Here is a 17,966-nt window from a genome sequence, read left to right on the forward strand (position 1 = left end):
ACACCCCAAAACACATTGCCCAACTTCTCCTGAGTATGGCGATACCACATGTGTGCCACTTTTTTTGCAGCCTAGGTGGGCAAAGGGGCCAACATTCCAAAGAGCACCTTTAGGATTTCACAGGGCATTTTTTACACATTTTGATTTCAAACTACTTTTCATGCATTAGGGCCCCTAAAATTCCAGGGCAGTATAACTGCCCCGCAAGTGGCCCCATTTTGGAAAGAAGACACCCCAAGGTATTTCGTGATGGGCATAGTGAGTTCATGGAAGTTTTTATTTGTTGTCACAAGTTAGTTGCATATGAGACTTTGTAAGAAAAAAATAATCATCATTTTCCGCTAACTTGTGACAAAAAATAAAAAATTCTAGGAACTCGCCATGCCCCTCACGGAATACCTTGGCATGTCTTCTTTCCAAAATGGGGTCACTTATGGGGTAGTTAACTGCCCTGGCCTTTTAGGGGCCCAACTTCTCCGGAGTACGGCAATACCACATGTGTGACACTTTTTTTGCAGCCTAGATGCGCAAAGGGACCCACATTCCATTTAGGAGGGCATTTTTAGACATTTGGATCCCAGACTTCTTCTTACGCTTTAGGGCCCCTAAAATGCCAGGGCAGTATAAATACCCCACATGTGACCCCATTTTGGAAAGAAGACACCCCAAGGTATTCAATGAGGGACATGGCAAGTTCATAGAATTTTATTTTTTTTGGGCACAAGTTAGCGGAAACTGATTTTGTATTTTTTTCTCTCACAAAGTCTCCCTTTCCACTAACTTGGGACAAAAATTTCAATCTTTCAAGGACTCTATATGCCCCTCAGCCAATACCTTGGGGTGCCTTCTTTCCAAAATTGGGTCATTTGTGGGGTGTTTGTACTGCCCTGGCATTTGAGAGTCTCCGCAATCATTACATGTATGGCCAGCATTAGGAGTTTCTGCTATTCTCCTTATATTGAGCATACAGGTAATGAGATTTTTTTTTCCGTTCAGCCTCCGGGCTGAAAGAAAAAATGAACGGCACAGATTTCTTCATTCGCATCGATCAATGTGGATGAAAAAATCTCTGCGGAAAAAAAAATTGAAGTCCACCCCTCCCATGAGCGAATTATAGTCGTGGACACAGAGGGGCTTTTCAATATCGACGTCACGCTTATCTCTCCATTTCACCGCGAGCAGTTCTTCATTACACAAGGCAGCCCTCTCCCCCCTTGCAAGATGGGTGGTAATGAGCCATTGGGGGAAGCCCCGGGGACTAGGTCGCGTGGTGCCACAGTTCTAGGAACAAATGCCTGAAGAGGAGCACACTTGTATAGAAATTGTCCACCAAGATGGTACCCCTTGCCAAATAAGGGTGACACCAAGTCCCAGACTGTCTTCCCACTGCTCCCCAGGTAGTCAGGGCAACTGACCGGCTCCAGGGTCTGATCTTTACCCTCATAGATCCGAAATTTGTGGGTATAGCCTGTGGCCCTTTCACAGAGCTTATACAATTTGACCCCATACCGGGCGCACTTTCTTGGGATGTATTGTTTGAAGCCAAGGCGCCCGGTAAAATGTATAAGAGACTCGTCTACGCAGATGTTTTGCTCAGGGGTATACAAATCTGCAAATTTGTTGTTGAAGTGGTCTATGAGGGGCCGAATTTTGTGGAGCCGGTCAAAAGCTGGATGGCCTCTGGGACGGGAGGTGGTGTTGTCGCTAAAGTGCAGGAAACGCAGGATGGCCTCAAATCATGCCCTGGACATGGCAGCAGAGAACATGGGCATGTGAGGAATTGGGTTCGTGGACCAATATGACCGCAATTCATGCTTTTTGGTTAGACCCATGTTGAGGAGAAGGCCCAGAAAAAAATAAAAATTCGGAAACTTGGACGGGTTTCCACTGGAAAGGCTGGGCATAATAGCTTCCCGGGTTGGCGGCTATAAATTGAGTGGCATACCGATTTGTTTCTGCCACGACTATGTCCAAGAGCTCCGCAGTCAAGAACAGCTCAAAAAATCCCAGTGCTGAACCGATCTGAGCTGTCTCAACCCGAACTCCAGACTGGGCGGTGAAAGGGGGAACTAATAGTGCGGCTGAAGTTGAGGACTGCCAATCAGGGTTTGCCAGCACCTCAGGGACTCTAGGGGCTCTACGGGCCTGTCTGTGCGGTGGCTGCGACGGGGTAACTATTGCATGTGCCACCGTACCAGCTTCAACTGCCCTTCTGGTGCTTGCCACTTCACCATGTTGTACGGCAGTGCTGGTACTAGGTCCAGGGTGGGCTGCGCTGCTGGTGTATGCCTCACCACGTAATCCGACGGCGCCAGCCCCACTCTGCTGCCCTTGAAGCGGATCCTGTGCAACCTGTGGTGTAGCAACACGGGGCCAGGTACGCCTGTTGGTATCAGGGACCTCAACCTCCTCGTCCGAACTTTGGGTCAGACTGCCACTGCTTTCTACAGGTTCATATTCTGATCTACTGGATTCGTCAGATGAGGGTTCCCATTCCTCATCCAACTGGGTCAGAAGCCCGTAGGCCTCTTCAGAAGAATACCCCTTGTTTGACATTTGGACTACTAAATTTAGGGGGTATTCCCTGAGACTACCCAAGAAAAAAAGCAAGCCTGTCTTACAAATGGGAGGCAGCGCTTGTAAAGTGATTGTGCAGTGATAAAAAAAAGAAAAAATTTTGTCACTCTGGGGGGGCGGGCGTGGGTGAACGCACGTGTGGGCAACCGATCAGGCCTGATCGGGCAAACACTGCGTTTTGGGTGGAGGGCGAACTAAGGTGACACTAATACTATTATAGATCTGACTATGATCAGTTTTGATCACTTACAGATACTATAAAAGTACAAATGCTGATTAGCGATACGCTAATCAGCAAATCAGTGACTGCGGTGCGGTGGGCTGGGCGCTAAACGATTGCTAACTACCTAACCATGGGGTCAAAACTATCCTAAAACCTATCAGTCAATACCAGTGGAAAAAAAAGTGACAGTTTACACTGATCACTTTTTTCCCTTTCACTAGGTGATTGACAGGGGCGATCAAGGGGTTAATATGCGTGATGGGGGGGGTGATCTGGGGGCTAAGTGTGCTGTTTGGTGTACTCACTGTGATGTCTGCTCCTCTGCTGGAACCAACCGACCAAAAGAACCAGCAGAGGAGCATAGAAGCCATTTAACACCTTATATTTATAAATATAAGGTGTTATATGGCCTGTGATTCATTTTTTTTTTAAATCATCAGCCTGCCAGCGATGATCATTGGCTGGCAGGCTGATGATGTAACAATCCTTTAACTTTTGCCGGCCCGCGATGCGCATGCGCGGGGCCGGCTGTGAGCATCAACTCGCGTCTCGCGAGATGACGCATATATGCGTGACTCTGCCTCAGAGTTTAGAAATAGGAATGTTCTCCCATTCTTGTCTAATACAGACCTCTAACTGTTCAATCGTCTTGGGCCTTCTTTGTTGCACCTTCCTCTTTATGATGCGCCAAATGTTCTCTATAGGTGAAAGATCTGGACTGCAGACTAGCCATTGCAGACTGGCCATTTCAGTACCTGGATCCTTCTCCTACGCAGCCATGATGTTGTGATTGATGCAGAATGTGTTCTGGCATTATCTTGTTGAAAAATGCAGGGTCTTTCCTGAAAGAGATGACGTCTGGATGGGAGCATATGTTGTTCTAGAACCTGAATATATTTTTCTGCATTGATGGTGCCTTTCCAGACATGCAAGCTGCCCATGCCACATGTACTCATGCAACCCCATACCATCAGAGATGCAGGCTTCTGAACTGAGCGTTGATAACAACTTGGGTTGTCCTTGTCCTCTTTGGTCCGGATGACATGGCGTCCCAGATTTCCAAAAAGAACTTTGAATCGTGACTCTTCTGACCACAGAACAGTCTTCCATTTTGCCACACTCCATTTTAAATGATCCCTGGCCCAGTGAAAACGCCTGAGCTTGTGGATCTTGCTTGGGAATGGCTTCTTCTTTGCACTGTAGAGTTTCAGCTGGCAACGGAGGATGGCACGGTGGATTGTGTTCACTGACAATGGTTTCTGGAAGTATTCCTGAGCCCATTCTGTGATTTCCTTTACAGTAGCATTCCTGTTTGTGGTGCAGGGACGTTTAAGGGCCCGGAGATCACGGGCATTCAGTATGGTTTTACAGCCTTGACCCTTACGCACAGAGATTGTTCCAGATTCTCTGAATCTTCGGATGATGTTATGCACAGTTGATGATGATAGATGCAAAGTCTTTGCAATTTTTCGCTGGGTAACACCTTTCTGATATTGCTCCACTATCTTTCTGCGCAACATTGTGGGAATTGGTGATCCTGTACCCATCTTGGCTTCTGAGAGACACTGCCACTCTGAGAAGCTCTTTTTATACCCAATCATGTTGCCAATTGACCTAATTAGTGTTAATTGGTCTTCCAGCTCTTCGTTATGCTCAAATTTACTTTTTCCAGCCTCTTATTGCTACTTGTCCCAACTTTTTGGGGATTTGTTGACACCGTGAAAATTAGAATCAACGTATTTTTCCTTTAAAATGATACATTTACTCGGATTAAACGTTTGATCTGTCATCTACGTTCTATTACAAATAAAATATTGACATTTGCCATCTCCACATCATTGCATTCAGTTTTTATTGACAATTTGTTTAGTGTCCCAACTTTTTTGGAATCCGGTTTGTAGCTGCAATTTCTTTCCTCCGGGACCTGATCAATCCCGCAGAGGATAAACTAGTTACAGCAGCTTAGCACTGGACAGTAAGTCTACGTCTAAATATAAAACAAGCCTAGTGAAGGTTAGAGCTGCATCTGGCATATGGACTTCGCAAGCACAAGTGACCAAGAGTAACTTTCCAAGATCCTGGACACGACTAGATGATTAAAGGACATAATTATCCTATTTCACTAGAAGCCTTCCAGGATATAGTGAACCTGAATACTTCAGGAGAGCATCCTGCAAATAATGTTGCATAGAGTTTGCCTGCCACGAGGAAGAAACACCCTTATTGGATAGCTCAAGATAAGTAGAAAACAGTATATTTAGTACCTGAGTGCTATAGAAAGTGGACTTAAAGTAAATCTAATTATTCTTCGCCTATAGAGCTAAAGTACTAGAGAACTCCCTAACTGACAATTGCCTAAACCTGATAAAAGGAAATCTACCAAACCCATGCCATGCAAATTAATCGTATCTGTACTGACTAACTGAAGACAATTGATTCAGTAAACGTTCAACTGTTTATTGCGACTGACCCCCCATCCTTTCTACTACTCTCAACATTTGCACCTTACGGTGCTAGCATCACAAACAACACAAGGGCCTAAGGGCAAAAGCACCTTAAACACCTATACCATCAAGGGCACCTCAACTACCATCTGTCTGGTGTTCCCTACAATAGAGAGTGCCGTGGAGGAATTAGTGCTGTCTTCCCCTCCACTGCAGGCCGGCCGAGGAGACAACTGAACTGAGAGTACTACTACCCTCACTCTTCACACCACCACCATTACACTCACATAGCATCCCTAGGGCGCGGGCGTTGTAAGAATTGGCATCACAAACAGGATACGGAACAAAATACAAACGCCTCTGCGGCTGATGAGAATAAGCCCCACTTATTTACTTGAGAGACTTTGCTGTTACACGTTTTATCGAGCTTCAGAATTGTTAAAATACCTTGAAATTACGTGGGCATACTATATAAGTCAACTGCTACTAAATCACAGTGTCAAAAGTGAGAAAAACGCAAATTTTGGTGTCACTACCACTGCTTGTTGTCACTGAATAGATTTACAAATTGCAGCAAAATGGCCACCGGAGGCCTTCTTGATTAATTTGCTGCGCCATTACTTTGAGCTACACCCCCTTCAGAGCGGGAAAATTAATTATGCCACCCCTTTATGCAAAGTAATTAATAATGTGCCTCCCACCTATTTTATATCGTCCCAATAATGCCGGCACCTCTCCTATGTAAAGCGGACCCAGAGGGAGGGTCACGCACCAGAGGAGCACACTGAACATGTCAGTAGACACAGCGGAAGCAGCAGAGAAGACTCTTGGGGACGTGATGGAGAGCGAGGCAGGTAACATGGCTAAAAAACAAGTTAACTCTGCCCCGGAAACGATACCAGATGGAGGGGAGACTGTCCACGCTGTCACACAGACTCTGACCCGCATGCCCATGACTTCAGAGTAAGAGGCCCGCATCCAGGATTTCTGGTATCAGCATTGGAGAGAACGCGGCATGAACCCCTTGCCGAGGCCACCCCGTGCTCCAGGACAGAGTTCTGCAATAGTAACGGCTGGTCCTGAAACAGCCAAAAGGTCCTGTACGGACAAAGCTTAATCTCAAGCGGAATGGCCAGCGACTTCTCATGTGGAATTGTGGACCAAGTTGTCATCCGAAATAAAAACTGCACGTCTGCCATGGACTCACACCTGTAAAAGGTACAACAAGGACGTCACTCGTAAACTCCAGGAAGAGCCGTTGGACCACCTCCTGATGTCGGTAAGAAGGCTGGGCCGGGTCCTTTCATTTTGTAAGACACCTGGTTTCAGTTTTATTCATGATCTAGAGACTGGTAAAGACTATTACGTCAATCGCCGATCAGTGAAGCGTAGGGAGCTCCCTAGTTGGTTCCACAGCCTGTATGCCAATGAGACTGTAGAATTTACCCTCGCAGAGGGCACACGTGGCCCCTATGTCACAGCAGTGATTCGCCTGAGACAGTTCTTTAATCAGGAGAATATAAAAGATTCTGAAACCTGGGAACCTGCTGAGGATCCAGAAGTTGAAGGGGAAGAGGAGCTAGAACCAGAGCTCCCTGCCATCTCTGAGGCCGGATGTGATTTCACCCCGTTTCTTACCAAGCCAGAACCAGTACGCTACAGGATTTACTGGCACTAATATTTTATGGCAGCACGCCATTGCCACGCGAAACCCAGAAGTCCACTCTACGGTGAAACAGCGACGCCCTAAGGCCAAACCAGAGTCAGCACGCAGAGAAAGAGCAATGCGGGAGTGTACTCGAATTATGCAGCAGTTTAATATTCTACATCCTGCTTACCCTTAAGAAATGAGGCTGGCTACACATCATGCTACCGAGGTCGTCCCTATCACTACCATAAGACCCACAGTCATACCAGCTCCTGTGGAAAAAGAGCCGTTGTCTGGTAAAGAACCCATGGTTGGGCCAGAGCCCAGAATGCAGAAATTTAAGGAAAGTCCTTCAGTCTTTGACGAGGTGAGGAAGTATTTACACTTCCCCATTGTACTCACCAAACGCCTGACTGAAGGTGTTGGGAAAACATCATCCCTTGATTCTTGGGAATCCGGCAGCCCATTACCTACAGATGTTCCGTCTAGTCCGGACCCCTATGATTAAATAGGCCTGCTAATCATTAAAAAGAAAAATAAATAAAGACAAAATGGAGCAGGATCACCGTTAAGGTAGGAGTTGTGTGTTTGTTCTCTGGTTTGAACTCCTTCTCTTTATTCAAAAGGACTCCAATAAAAGAATGCCACTAGTCCCAAGTTGCGCCATTGTTTTTGTGCTGTTTGTCCCCTAAGCAGATCAGCTTCAGCATGGCATGTTGACGCTTACCCACAGCAGTGCTACACTGCCTTCAGCTAGCGACTGATGGCTGACTGCTGCTGGAGGTGGAAGTGGAGGAGGAAGCGACAGAGGAGGAAAAGTGGGGGTTGGAGCCAGTAACATAGCTGCTGGCGGAAACCCTGATGGACGTAGGGCCCGCAATCCTTGGCATGGGTAGCACCTGTGCCATCCCAGGGTATGACTTACTCCCAGCCTCCACAACATTCACCCAGTGTACTGTCAGGGAAATGCAGCGTCCCTGGCCACCAGCACTTGTGCATGTGTCTGTGGTTAAGTGGACCTTCCCAGTAACTGCGTTGGTCAGGGCACAGGTGATGTTCTGGGACACATGCTGGTGTAAGGTGGGCACGACACACTGTGAAAAATAGTGGCGGCTGGGGACTGCGTACCGAGGGATGGCCCCCAACATCAGGCTGCCTCAGTGTCCACAAGCCTAAATGGCAACATTTCAAGGGCCAGTAATTTCGAAAGTTGCGCATTTAGTGTTATGGCCTCTATGGGTGGGTGGGTATTTGCACTTGCATTCAAATGAATGTGTTATGGACATTTGGACGCTGCGCAGGGACAGGGAAGTGGATGTTGTTGCTCATGGTTCATGGGAAGGTCCAGGTGCAGGACGAGGGGCATCCGGGTGTCCACCTTCAACAGGGGATTGGGCAGCAGTGCGTAGCACAGGCGAAGAGGAGGCAGTGGTGTGACCCGCAGATCCAGATTGTCGGCCCACTTATTAGGGTGCTTGGAAGCCATGCGGCGGATCATGCTGGTGGTGGTGAGGTTGCTAGTGTTCATGCCCCGGCTCATTTTGGTACGGCACAGGTTTCAAACTACCACTCTTTTGTCATCTGCACTTTCCTAAAAAAAGCGGGATACTGCGGAACACCTACCCCTTGGTGCTCGGTGTAATGGTTGTGGGCCTGTTTGGTGTGGGCCGACTTCTCCCTTTTGCAACCTCACTGCCTCTTCCAGCCTGTTGCTGTCACGACCCCTGGTCATGGTCGTAACTCCTTGGGAGCCGCATGCAGTTATCTGCGGTCTGGTGTTGTCGCAACCGCAGCTGGGGGCACTTAGTGGTTTGCCTCAGGTGCGGTTGCCGCGAATAACAGGCATGCGTGCGGTTGCCCTTGGCAACGTGTTTTGGTGTGCACGTCCTTCGTCTGTGTTTGTGTGCACTTCCTGGTCTGTTTTGTGGTGCACGAGGTTATGTGTTGTATGCACGTAGACACCTCCCTTCACCTGTGGTTGTCCGCGGCAACGTCTGTTGTATGCATGTGGTGGCAGGGTTTCGGCCTGCGGGCTGTTCCCCAGTACATGGTGGCCACGCATGCCGTTGCTGGCGGTAACAGGTGAGTGGGTTGGTGTGGGTTATGTATTATGTGCACTTCCCCTTATATGTGTGTTTTCCCTTCTGTGTGCTGGAAGGGTTAACTTCCTTCCCAGTGTGTGTGATGTCACTGGGTGTAGTTGACTGGTGGGTGTGGCCTTTTGGCCTATATAGCCTGAGTCTCTTGCAGGCTTCAGTAGGTTGCTCTCAGCCATGCTGGCTGGAGCAGCCTCCTGTCTCCTCCATCTGCCTGGTGAGGAACATCCTTCTGGTCACAAAACCTTGTTAGTAAAACCTTTGTTACCTTGTCTGATGTTATGTTTATGTGTATGTGGTTGCTGGCTTGTTGCACCTTATGGTTCCACCAGCTTCCCTTTTCGGTTGGGGGGGGCTTTGAGGGGAGGGATTGTCATACTGTCACGACTGGCGGTGGGGGAAACCCCCAGCCGTGCGGTACCCGGAGATGTTTGGTCGCTGCAAGACCACAGGATCAGGGAGCAGGTCACCTCCTAAAGTCTCCCTGATCTGACCCTAACTCCTAACCTGCATGGGCCGACCTTTAGGGTAGGAGGACCCATGCGCAGGAACCTCGGTTCCCTACTATCCCTCCGCAGGTCCCTAGGCTAGGAGCTGGATAGACTACCTGTTCCTCCAGAACACGGAGGAACAGGAGCCTAGAAAGGCCAAGCTGGAAATAAAGGGAATCCAATACCACTTATGGCAGTGGCAGGTATGTGGAACTTCAACCTCACCTACCTGCCACAAACACACCGCCCGGAACCCATGCAAAAGTGCTGTCTGTCTACAACAACAGAGAAGACAACAGCACACACCGTACATCACACAGGGAACCAGGGAACCATAAGGTGCAACAAGCCAGCAACCACATACACATAAACATAACATCAGACAAGGTAACAAAGGTTTTACTAACAAGGTTTTGTGACCAGAAGGATGGTCCTCACCAGGCAGATGGAGGAGACAGGAAGCTGCTCCAGCCAGCATGGCTGAGAGCAACCTACTGAAGCCTGCAAGAGACTCAGGCTATATAGGCCAAAAGGCCACACCCACCAGTCAACTACACCCAGTGACATCACACACACTGGGAAGGAAGTTAACCCTTCCAGCACACAGAAGGGAAAACACACATATAAGGGGAAGTGCACATAATACATAACCCACACCAACCCACTCACCTGTTACCGCCAGCAACGGCATGCGTGGCCACCATGTACTGGGGAACAGCCCGCAGGCCGAAACCCTGCCACCACATGCATACAACAGACGTTGCCGCGGACAACCACAGGTGAAGGGAGGTGTCTACGTGCATACAACACATAACCTCGTGCACCACAAAACAGACCAGGAAGTGCACACAAACACAGACGAAGGACGTGCACACCAAAACACGTTGCCAAGGGCAACCGCACGCATGCCTGTTATTCGCGGCAACCGCACCTGAGGCAAACCACTAAGTGCCCCCAGCTGCGGTTGCGACAACACCAGACCGCAGATAACTGCATGCGGCTCCCAAGGAGTCACGACCATGACCAGGGGTCGTGACAGTTGCGGTGCTGCGGATCCCCCCCCCCTCCCTCTGAACTACTGTCCTCACTCGGCTTTTCATCTTCCTATGTTGGATCAGTGACCTCATCATCCACTACCTCACTCTGCTCATCCTCCTGACTTGATCTAACCACAACCTCAGTGATTGACAACTGTGTCTCATCATCATCCATCTCGTGAACGAATGATTGCGGTTCACCACCGTCATCTTCTTGAGACTGTGAAGGCTCAAGAGGTTGGGAATCAGGGCACAATATCTCTGGTCCCTCTTCATGTGTGCTGGGCGCGAGGTCCAAATGTAATAGTGGCGCTGGAATGAGTTCCTCGGAAAATCCGAGTGTGGGATCACTCGTTTGGCAAGCCTCTCCATGGTGGGAGGAAGGATGATCAGAGTGAGGATTCCGTTGACCAGACTCTTTGCTACAGAGACTGGAACAGAGGGTGGTGCTTAACTGACTGGAAGCATCATCTTCAGCAATCCAACCAACCAACTGTTCGCACTGGTCAGACTTGGACAGTGTTGTCCTGCGCCGCCGAGCTAAGTTGGACCTAACGCTGGGTACAGTGGATGTTTTATTTTTTTCTTTTGCACTGGCAGCAGGCACAGTTTCATTGCGCCCAGTGCCACGGCCTCTGCGTGCACCATCAGCATCACTGTCCCTCAGTGCTCGCCTTCTTCATATTAAAGGTTTTGTCCCTAGATGTGGCGCAGATTGTTTTGCTGTCCGCTAAAGATACAGTTTTCAGATGCAGGACAGTATATGTCACAGAAACCCACAGAATATGGACACTATATTATGCCCAGATTATTGGAATCTGCAACACAGACACTGTTTTCTGATGTAGTACAGTATTGGTTACAGAACACCACAGATTATGGACACTTTATTAGGCCCAGATTATTGGATTCTGCAATACAGACTCTGTTTTCTGATGTAGAACAGTATTGGTTACAAAATACCACAGATTATGGACACTATATTAGGCCCAGTGTAACGGATCTCCTGTCACCCCAACTGGGTACCTCCGTTGATGGATGCTCCTAGTGCTTTCCGAGGACCCCAAGCACTTTACTTGACACCATAAGCCCTGCAGATCCCATAAACCGCCGCAGCTTGGTTGGGGTCTCGCTATCTGCTACCCACCCTGGACCTATGACAAGGCCCCAGGCTCCAGTGGGGGAACCTCTCTTCCTTCAGAGAGCGATGCAGAAACAAGCTCTTAAAAGAGACCAGTGATTATAGCCAGGGGAGTATGCAGCGTATGGCAATCCCCAGTGTAGATGCAATGTTTCCTCCCACACATGAGACGAGGCTATATGCTGAGGGTAAAACAGGAACTCTTTAATGGGTTATTTTTCAGCCTTTTATGCAGGTCTCCCAGCAAGGGACACTCCCCCTGGGGACCTTGTAGGGGACTGTGACAGTTTATATATTAGCCAATCACATGCATTTACAGTATTGAAACCTTCCCAGCAATTGTACATAACCACCCCCCCCCCCCCCCCCCTCTGTTTGTGATGCAATGAACTAAATACAGATCCGAGCAGTGGTTCCCGAATTCCATGACACATTTGACCGACAGCAAGCATGGCTTTCCTGCCCAAAACAGTTCCACAGATTTAGGCTGTGTGGCCGGTCTGCCTTCTTCAAAGTTAGTATATGGGCCATAATCCTGAGGCAAGAGGCTGGCAAATAGCCCCCTCCAAAACACATAGGTTAGTTTTGTTACACGCAGATTATTGGAATTTGCAATGCAGACACTGTGGATGCAGGACAGTACGGATGGAGTAGAGTTAACACTCCTGTTTTCTGAGATTTCTGAGTTGTGTTATCTAATCTAAGCAAACACCTTCAATTGCTTTTCAATGGCTTTTTTCTCAAGATAACACAATGAGTTAAGAAATTTGAGTTAAGAGCTGGAGTGTTAACCCTGCTACATCTGTATGTCACAGAACACCACAGATTATGGACACTACCGTATATTAGGCCCAGATTATTGAAATTTGTAATACAGACACCGTTTACAGATGTAGTTAAGTATTTTTTACACAAAGCGACACACTATGGACACTAGATGTGGCCCAGATTATTAAAGACACAGTCTGCGGATGATGTAAAGTATTTGTCACTAATAGGTATAAAATAAAAATATCTTGCTGCTGTCAAACACACACAGTAGTCCTTAAAAGGACTTTGGGGTCTTTAAAAAGCTTTTGGTAGTAAAACCAGCAAATTTCTTTCCCTGCACTATCTGTCCCTTCCTCAGCACGGATGTCCCTGAGACTGCAAGTAAATAGATTGCTGCTCTAAAACACACACACACAGTAGTCCTTAAAAGGACTTTTGGGTCTTGGAAAAGCTTTTTCCGAATAAAAACTGTTAAATTCTTTCCCTTCCTACGCTATGCTCTCCCTGTCTATGTCTGAGCCGAACATGTGTCATCGGGTGCTATATAGCATCCTATGATGCGTTCCGGCCTGCCAATCACCACATGGCTACTGGCATTACAGTGAGGGCAGTACTTACATGCACCTTCATTGGCTGCTTAAAACCCGCAAAACATGCAGGGTGGAGACTCGAGCATTGTGCTCGAGCACATGCGGTACTCAGTCGAGTACTGCCATGTGCCGAGCAACGCGATGCTCAAGCTGAACAGATATTCGGACGAGCATGCTCGCTCATCGCTACCAATTACCCTTTCTCGCCATGAGAGCAGAAACCAAGAAAAATGGATATGTGATGATGCCTAAGGTGTATTGTTATGCTTAACCCTTTTCTTATAGGAGGTTATCAAAGTGAAATAATAGTACTCAAATCTGTGTGCATATCTGTGTTTGTGGCGTATGTTTTATATATTTTGGGTTATGGCATAGAGATCCACAGATTCTATTAAGGCAAACGTCGAGGACGACTTATCTTTAAGCAGTGGCGTATGCAGCGTCCCACATATGTGTGCAAAAGGGACACTTTAAACATCTGCCTATTTAGTCAATGTATTTGCAATGTAAGGTATTTCCTATTTATCAGGCTGGCATTGTCATTACATCTATTGACCCGTAGGTGGTGCTATCATTACTTAGACAGAACAGAAAGGAAATAGTTAGTCAGTGTGTGAGAGTCAGAGGGAGGAGAAAGAAGTTAATGAAGGAGAGAAACAGGCTTTATCCACGATGTAGCTGCAATTTCTTTCCTCTGGGACCTGATCAATCCTGGAGAGGACAAACTAAGAGTAGTTATAGCAGCTTAGCACTGGACAGTAAGTCTACGTCTTAATATAAAGCAAGCCTAGTGAAGGTTAGAGCTGCATCTGGCCTATGGACTTCACAAGCACAAGTGACCAAGAGTAATTTTCCAAGTTCCTGGACATGACTGGATAATTAAAGGCCTTCCAAGATATAGTGAACCTGAATAATTCAGGAGAGAATCCTGCAAATAATGTTACAGAAAGTTTGCCTGCCAATGAGGGAGAAATTATGGACTTATTGGATAGCTCAAGATAAGTAGAAAATAGTATAGTTATTACTAGTGTTGAGCGTGAATATTCGAATAGCGAATATTAATCGCAAATATCGCAACTTCTCTAATTCGCGAATATTTCGGATATAGTGCTATATATTCGCTATTTCGAATGTTAGTATTTTTTTACATCTGAAAACATGATTCCTCCCTGCTTATTTCTTGTGGGTCAATGAGTCATTGGCCCACAAGCAACTTAAGCAGGAAGGAATCATGTTTTTTTAGGGAAAAACAGACGAATATTTTAAATAACGAATATATTCACTATATTCCTATAATTTCATTTTTTTGAATATTCATCATATTCTAAAACAAGAATATATTGCAATATAGCGAATATTCGTAAAATACACATATATACTGCAATTTAGCTAATTTAGTGCTATAGTAGTTTTTTTTTTATAGTGTAAATTTTTCCAAATCTGAAGTCCAGAAGAGAAAAAATATATTAGACTATAATTTTTTTATAGCATTATATAAGCAAATTACAGTCTATATGTGTATTTTACAAATATGCCCTATATTGCTATAACTTTGTTTTTTAGAATATTCGTCATATTCTAAAACAAGAATATATTGCAATATAGCGAATGTTCGTAAAATACACATATAGACTACAATTTAGCTAATATAGTGCTATAATCTTTTTTTTTATAGTCTTTTTTTTTATAGTTTTATTCTCTTCTGAACTTCAGATTTGGAAAACATTTACACTATTAAAAAAAATACAATAGCACTATATTAGCTTAATTGCAGTCTATATGTGTATTTTACAAATATTCCCTATATTGCTATATAGTGATAAATGAATATTTGCTGGGACAGTTCACGAATGCGATCAAATGTTCGCAAACCGCAAGTTTGCGGCGGGTCCTATTCATTTTAATGGCAGGCGAACCTGAAAAACCTTCAGCTCATATTTGCAGCCAAGAAATAATTACTAGAAGTGCGCAAATAATCCCACAACATGGACAGTGACATACCAGATGTATTATTCGAATTTGCGATCTCCCTAAAAAAAAAAATTCTATGCGAAATATCGGCAATATAATTTTCGCGTGGGGGATCCCATTGAGCGGATCGCCACCCCCCCCACCCTCCCCCAGATCAGACACTTATCTCCTATCTCCTTTGGATAGGGAATTTATTTTCCTATACCAGAGTACCCCTTTAATATGCAGTGACATCACAGTAAAGGGTTAATATGCACAGTGACAACACAGTACAGGGCTTATATTTGCAGTGCACATTAACCCTGGCTATACTGAGATGTCACAGTGCATATTAACCCTGTACTGTGATGTCACATTGCATATTAACCCTGGCTGTACTGTATGTGACATCACTGTGCCTATTAACCCTGTACTGTGACTAACAGTACAGGGTGAACATGCACAGTGGGTGACATCATAGCCAGGGTTAATGCTAAGTGTTAATATGCACTGCAAATATAAGCCCTGTACTGTGTTGTCACTGTGCCTATTAACCCTGTACTGTGTTGTCACTGTGCCTAATAACCCTGTACTGTGATGTCACCCACTGTGCATGTTAACCCTGTACTGTTAGTGTTAGTCACAGTACTGGGTGTACTGTTAGTCACAGTACAGGGTATACACAGTGATGTCACAGTCAGGGTTAAGCAGCTGCATGCTTGCAGCACATAGTACAGGGCAGGGGCTTAAGTAAAAAAATGGCAAAATACTGGCACCAGTAACACCAGTAAGTTATTATCACCAGGCCCTAAGGTAAAAGGTTCCCTGTATAGCTAGCCGGGGGGGGGGGGGGGGGGGGGGATGGGTACAGCAGCAAGCAGGACACACACCTGTCCTTGGGCTTCTTCGGGCACCACGCACTGTCTGTCTTCGGGCACCGGCGGCAGTCAGACAGGGACACTGAGGTGAGGCAGGGCCCTGGCTCCTTCTCTCCTGTGGCTGCTCAGCGCTCTGAGGGCGGGTCTGGCTTTGCGTTCAGTCAGAAGACGTGCCTGTGCGGCGGCACGCGCCGAGCCCTCATCCCCAGCAACCACTGCTCTCTTAAAGAGGCAGAGTGCAGAGGGGCTCAGAACGGTCGGGCGGCTCAGTCTTATTTAGCACTGCGCAGGGCCCATGCCACCCAGAAGCCAATAAAATTGTGGTTGCAGCGTTGTCTGGTGCTGGTGGGAGCCAGAGCGAAGCCCCTACCAGCGCAAGGCCTTAGGCGGCGGCCTAAGTGGCCTAATGGAAGAGCCGCCTCTGCCTATACTAGTGCTTAAAATGACTTTTTTGGCCCTATTATCTAGCGTTTTGTGTCCCTAACAGCCTGTACCTGCCCCACACAGCAACCTCGGCCTACACTGTCAAAACACTGAATGTAAAATGGCGGCAAGATCAGGTTTATTTATGAGGTAGGGGGTATGCCCATGTGCTGAAATGTCTCAATTGGCTGTCCTGTACCACCTGAAGGATGTGTCATGGGTCATAGTTCTTCACAATGTAAAAGAATATGGCGGGCGCGAATTTCCCCATATGTTTGCATGTTCGGCGAATAGCGAACACGCAAAGTTTTCCGCGAAACGACTGCCGGGCGTTCTTTATTGCTATATATTCTTGCTTTAGAATATTATGAATATTCTTAAAACTAATATATAGCACTATATTTACTGCTATATATTCTTTTTTTATCAACTTTGCATTACGTGATTTTTTTCATTTTAGATTAATCGCAATCGCGAAAATAATCTCGAATACGAGAATATTCTAGCGAATATTCACAAAATATTGCAAATTCGAATATGGGACCTGCCGCTCATCACTATTTAGTACCTAAATGCTATAGAAAGTGGAATAAATGTAAATCTAATTATTCTTCGCCTGTCAAGCTAAAGTGCTAAAGAACTCCCTAACTGACAATTGCCTAAACCTGATAAAAGGAATACTACCGAACCTATTTCTGAGACATAACTCATGCCATGCAAATTAACCACATCTGTACTGACTACCTGAAGACAACTGATTCAGCAAATATTCAACTGTTTATTACAACTGACTCCTCATCCTTTCTACAACTCACATTTGCAGCTAACAGTGCTGGCGTCACTAACAACAACACAGGGGCCAAGCCGCAAAAGCAACTTAAACACCTATACAATCAAGGGCATATAAACCACCATCTGGCTGGTGTTCTCTACAATAGAGAGTGCACCGGAGGATTAAGTGTTGTATTCCCCTCCACTGCAGGCTGGCCCAGGGGACAACTAAACTGACAGCATTACTACCCTCACTCGGCACACCACCACCGTTACACCCACATAGCACCCATAGGGCACGGGTGTTGCATGTGGTGGTGGCAGCAGAATGAGCAGACCACAGAGTGGCACAATGACAGAGTCTGGAGGTGGCAGCAGCATGAGGAAACCACAGAGTGGCACAATGACAGAGTCTGGAGGTGGCAGCAAAATTAGGAGGTTGCAGAGTGGGACAATTACAGAGTGTAGAGGTGGAAGCAGCATGAGCAGACCACAGAGTGGCACAATGACAGAGACTGGAGGTGGTGGCAGCATAAGGAGACCACAGAGTGGCAAGGTGACATAGTTTGGAGGTGGGTGACAATACCAGTACCCTCTGAAGATGGTGAGTGAAAGAAGGAGCACTTGGCATCAAATGTGTGGCATCAGGTGGGTGGCAGCATCAGCATAGTAGCTGAGTCATGTAGCCAGAACAAACCGGTCTCTTTTGTCAAAGTATTGGTGTGGCACCATGGATGATCTAGTCTGATGTATCAGGAATTGGTGGGTGGAAATCCTGACTAAGCTAAGCCTGATTCGCCTTGACAAAGGTCAGTCTCCCAAAATTTTTGGTGGACAGGCAAGTTCTTTTTGGGGTAACTATGGGGCCCCTGCTGCACTAAACACCCACTCTGATGCCACACTACTGGCCGGGCAGGACAACTTGT

Source organism: Bufo gargarizans, chromosome 5, assembly GCF_014858855.1.
Source record: "Bufo gargarizans isolate SCDJY-AF-19 chromosome 5, ASM1485885v1, whole genome shotgun sequence".
NCBI classification, from domain to species: Eukaryota; Metazoa; Chordata; class Amphibia; order Anura; family Bufonidae; genus Bufo; species Bufo gargarizans.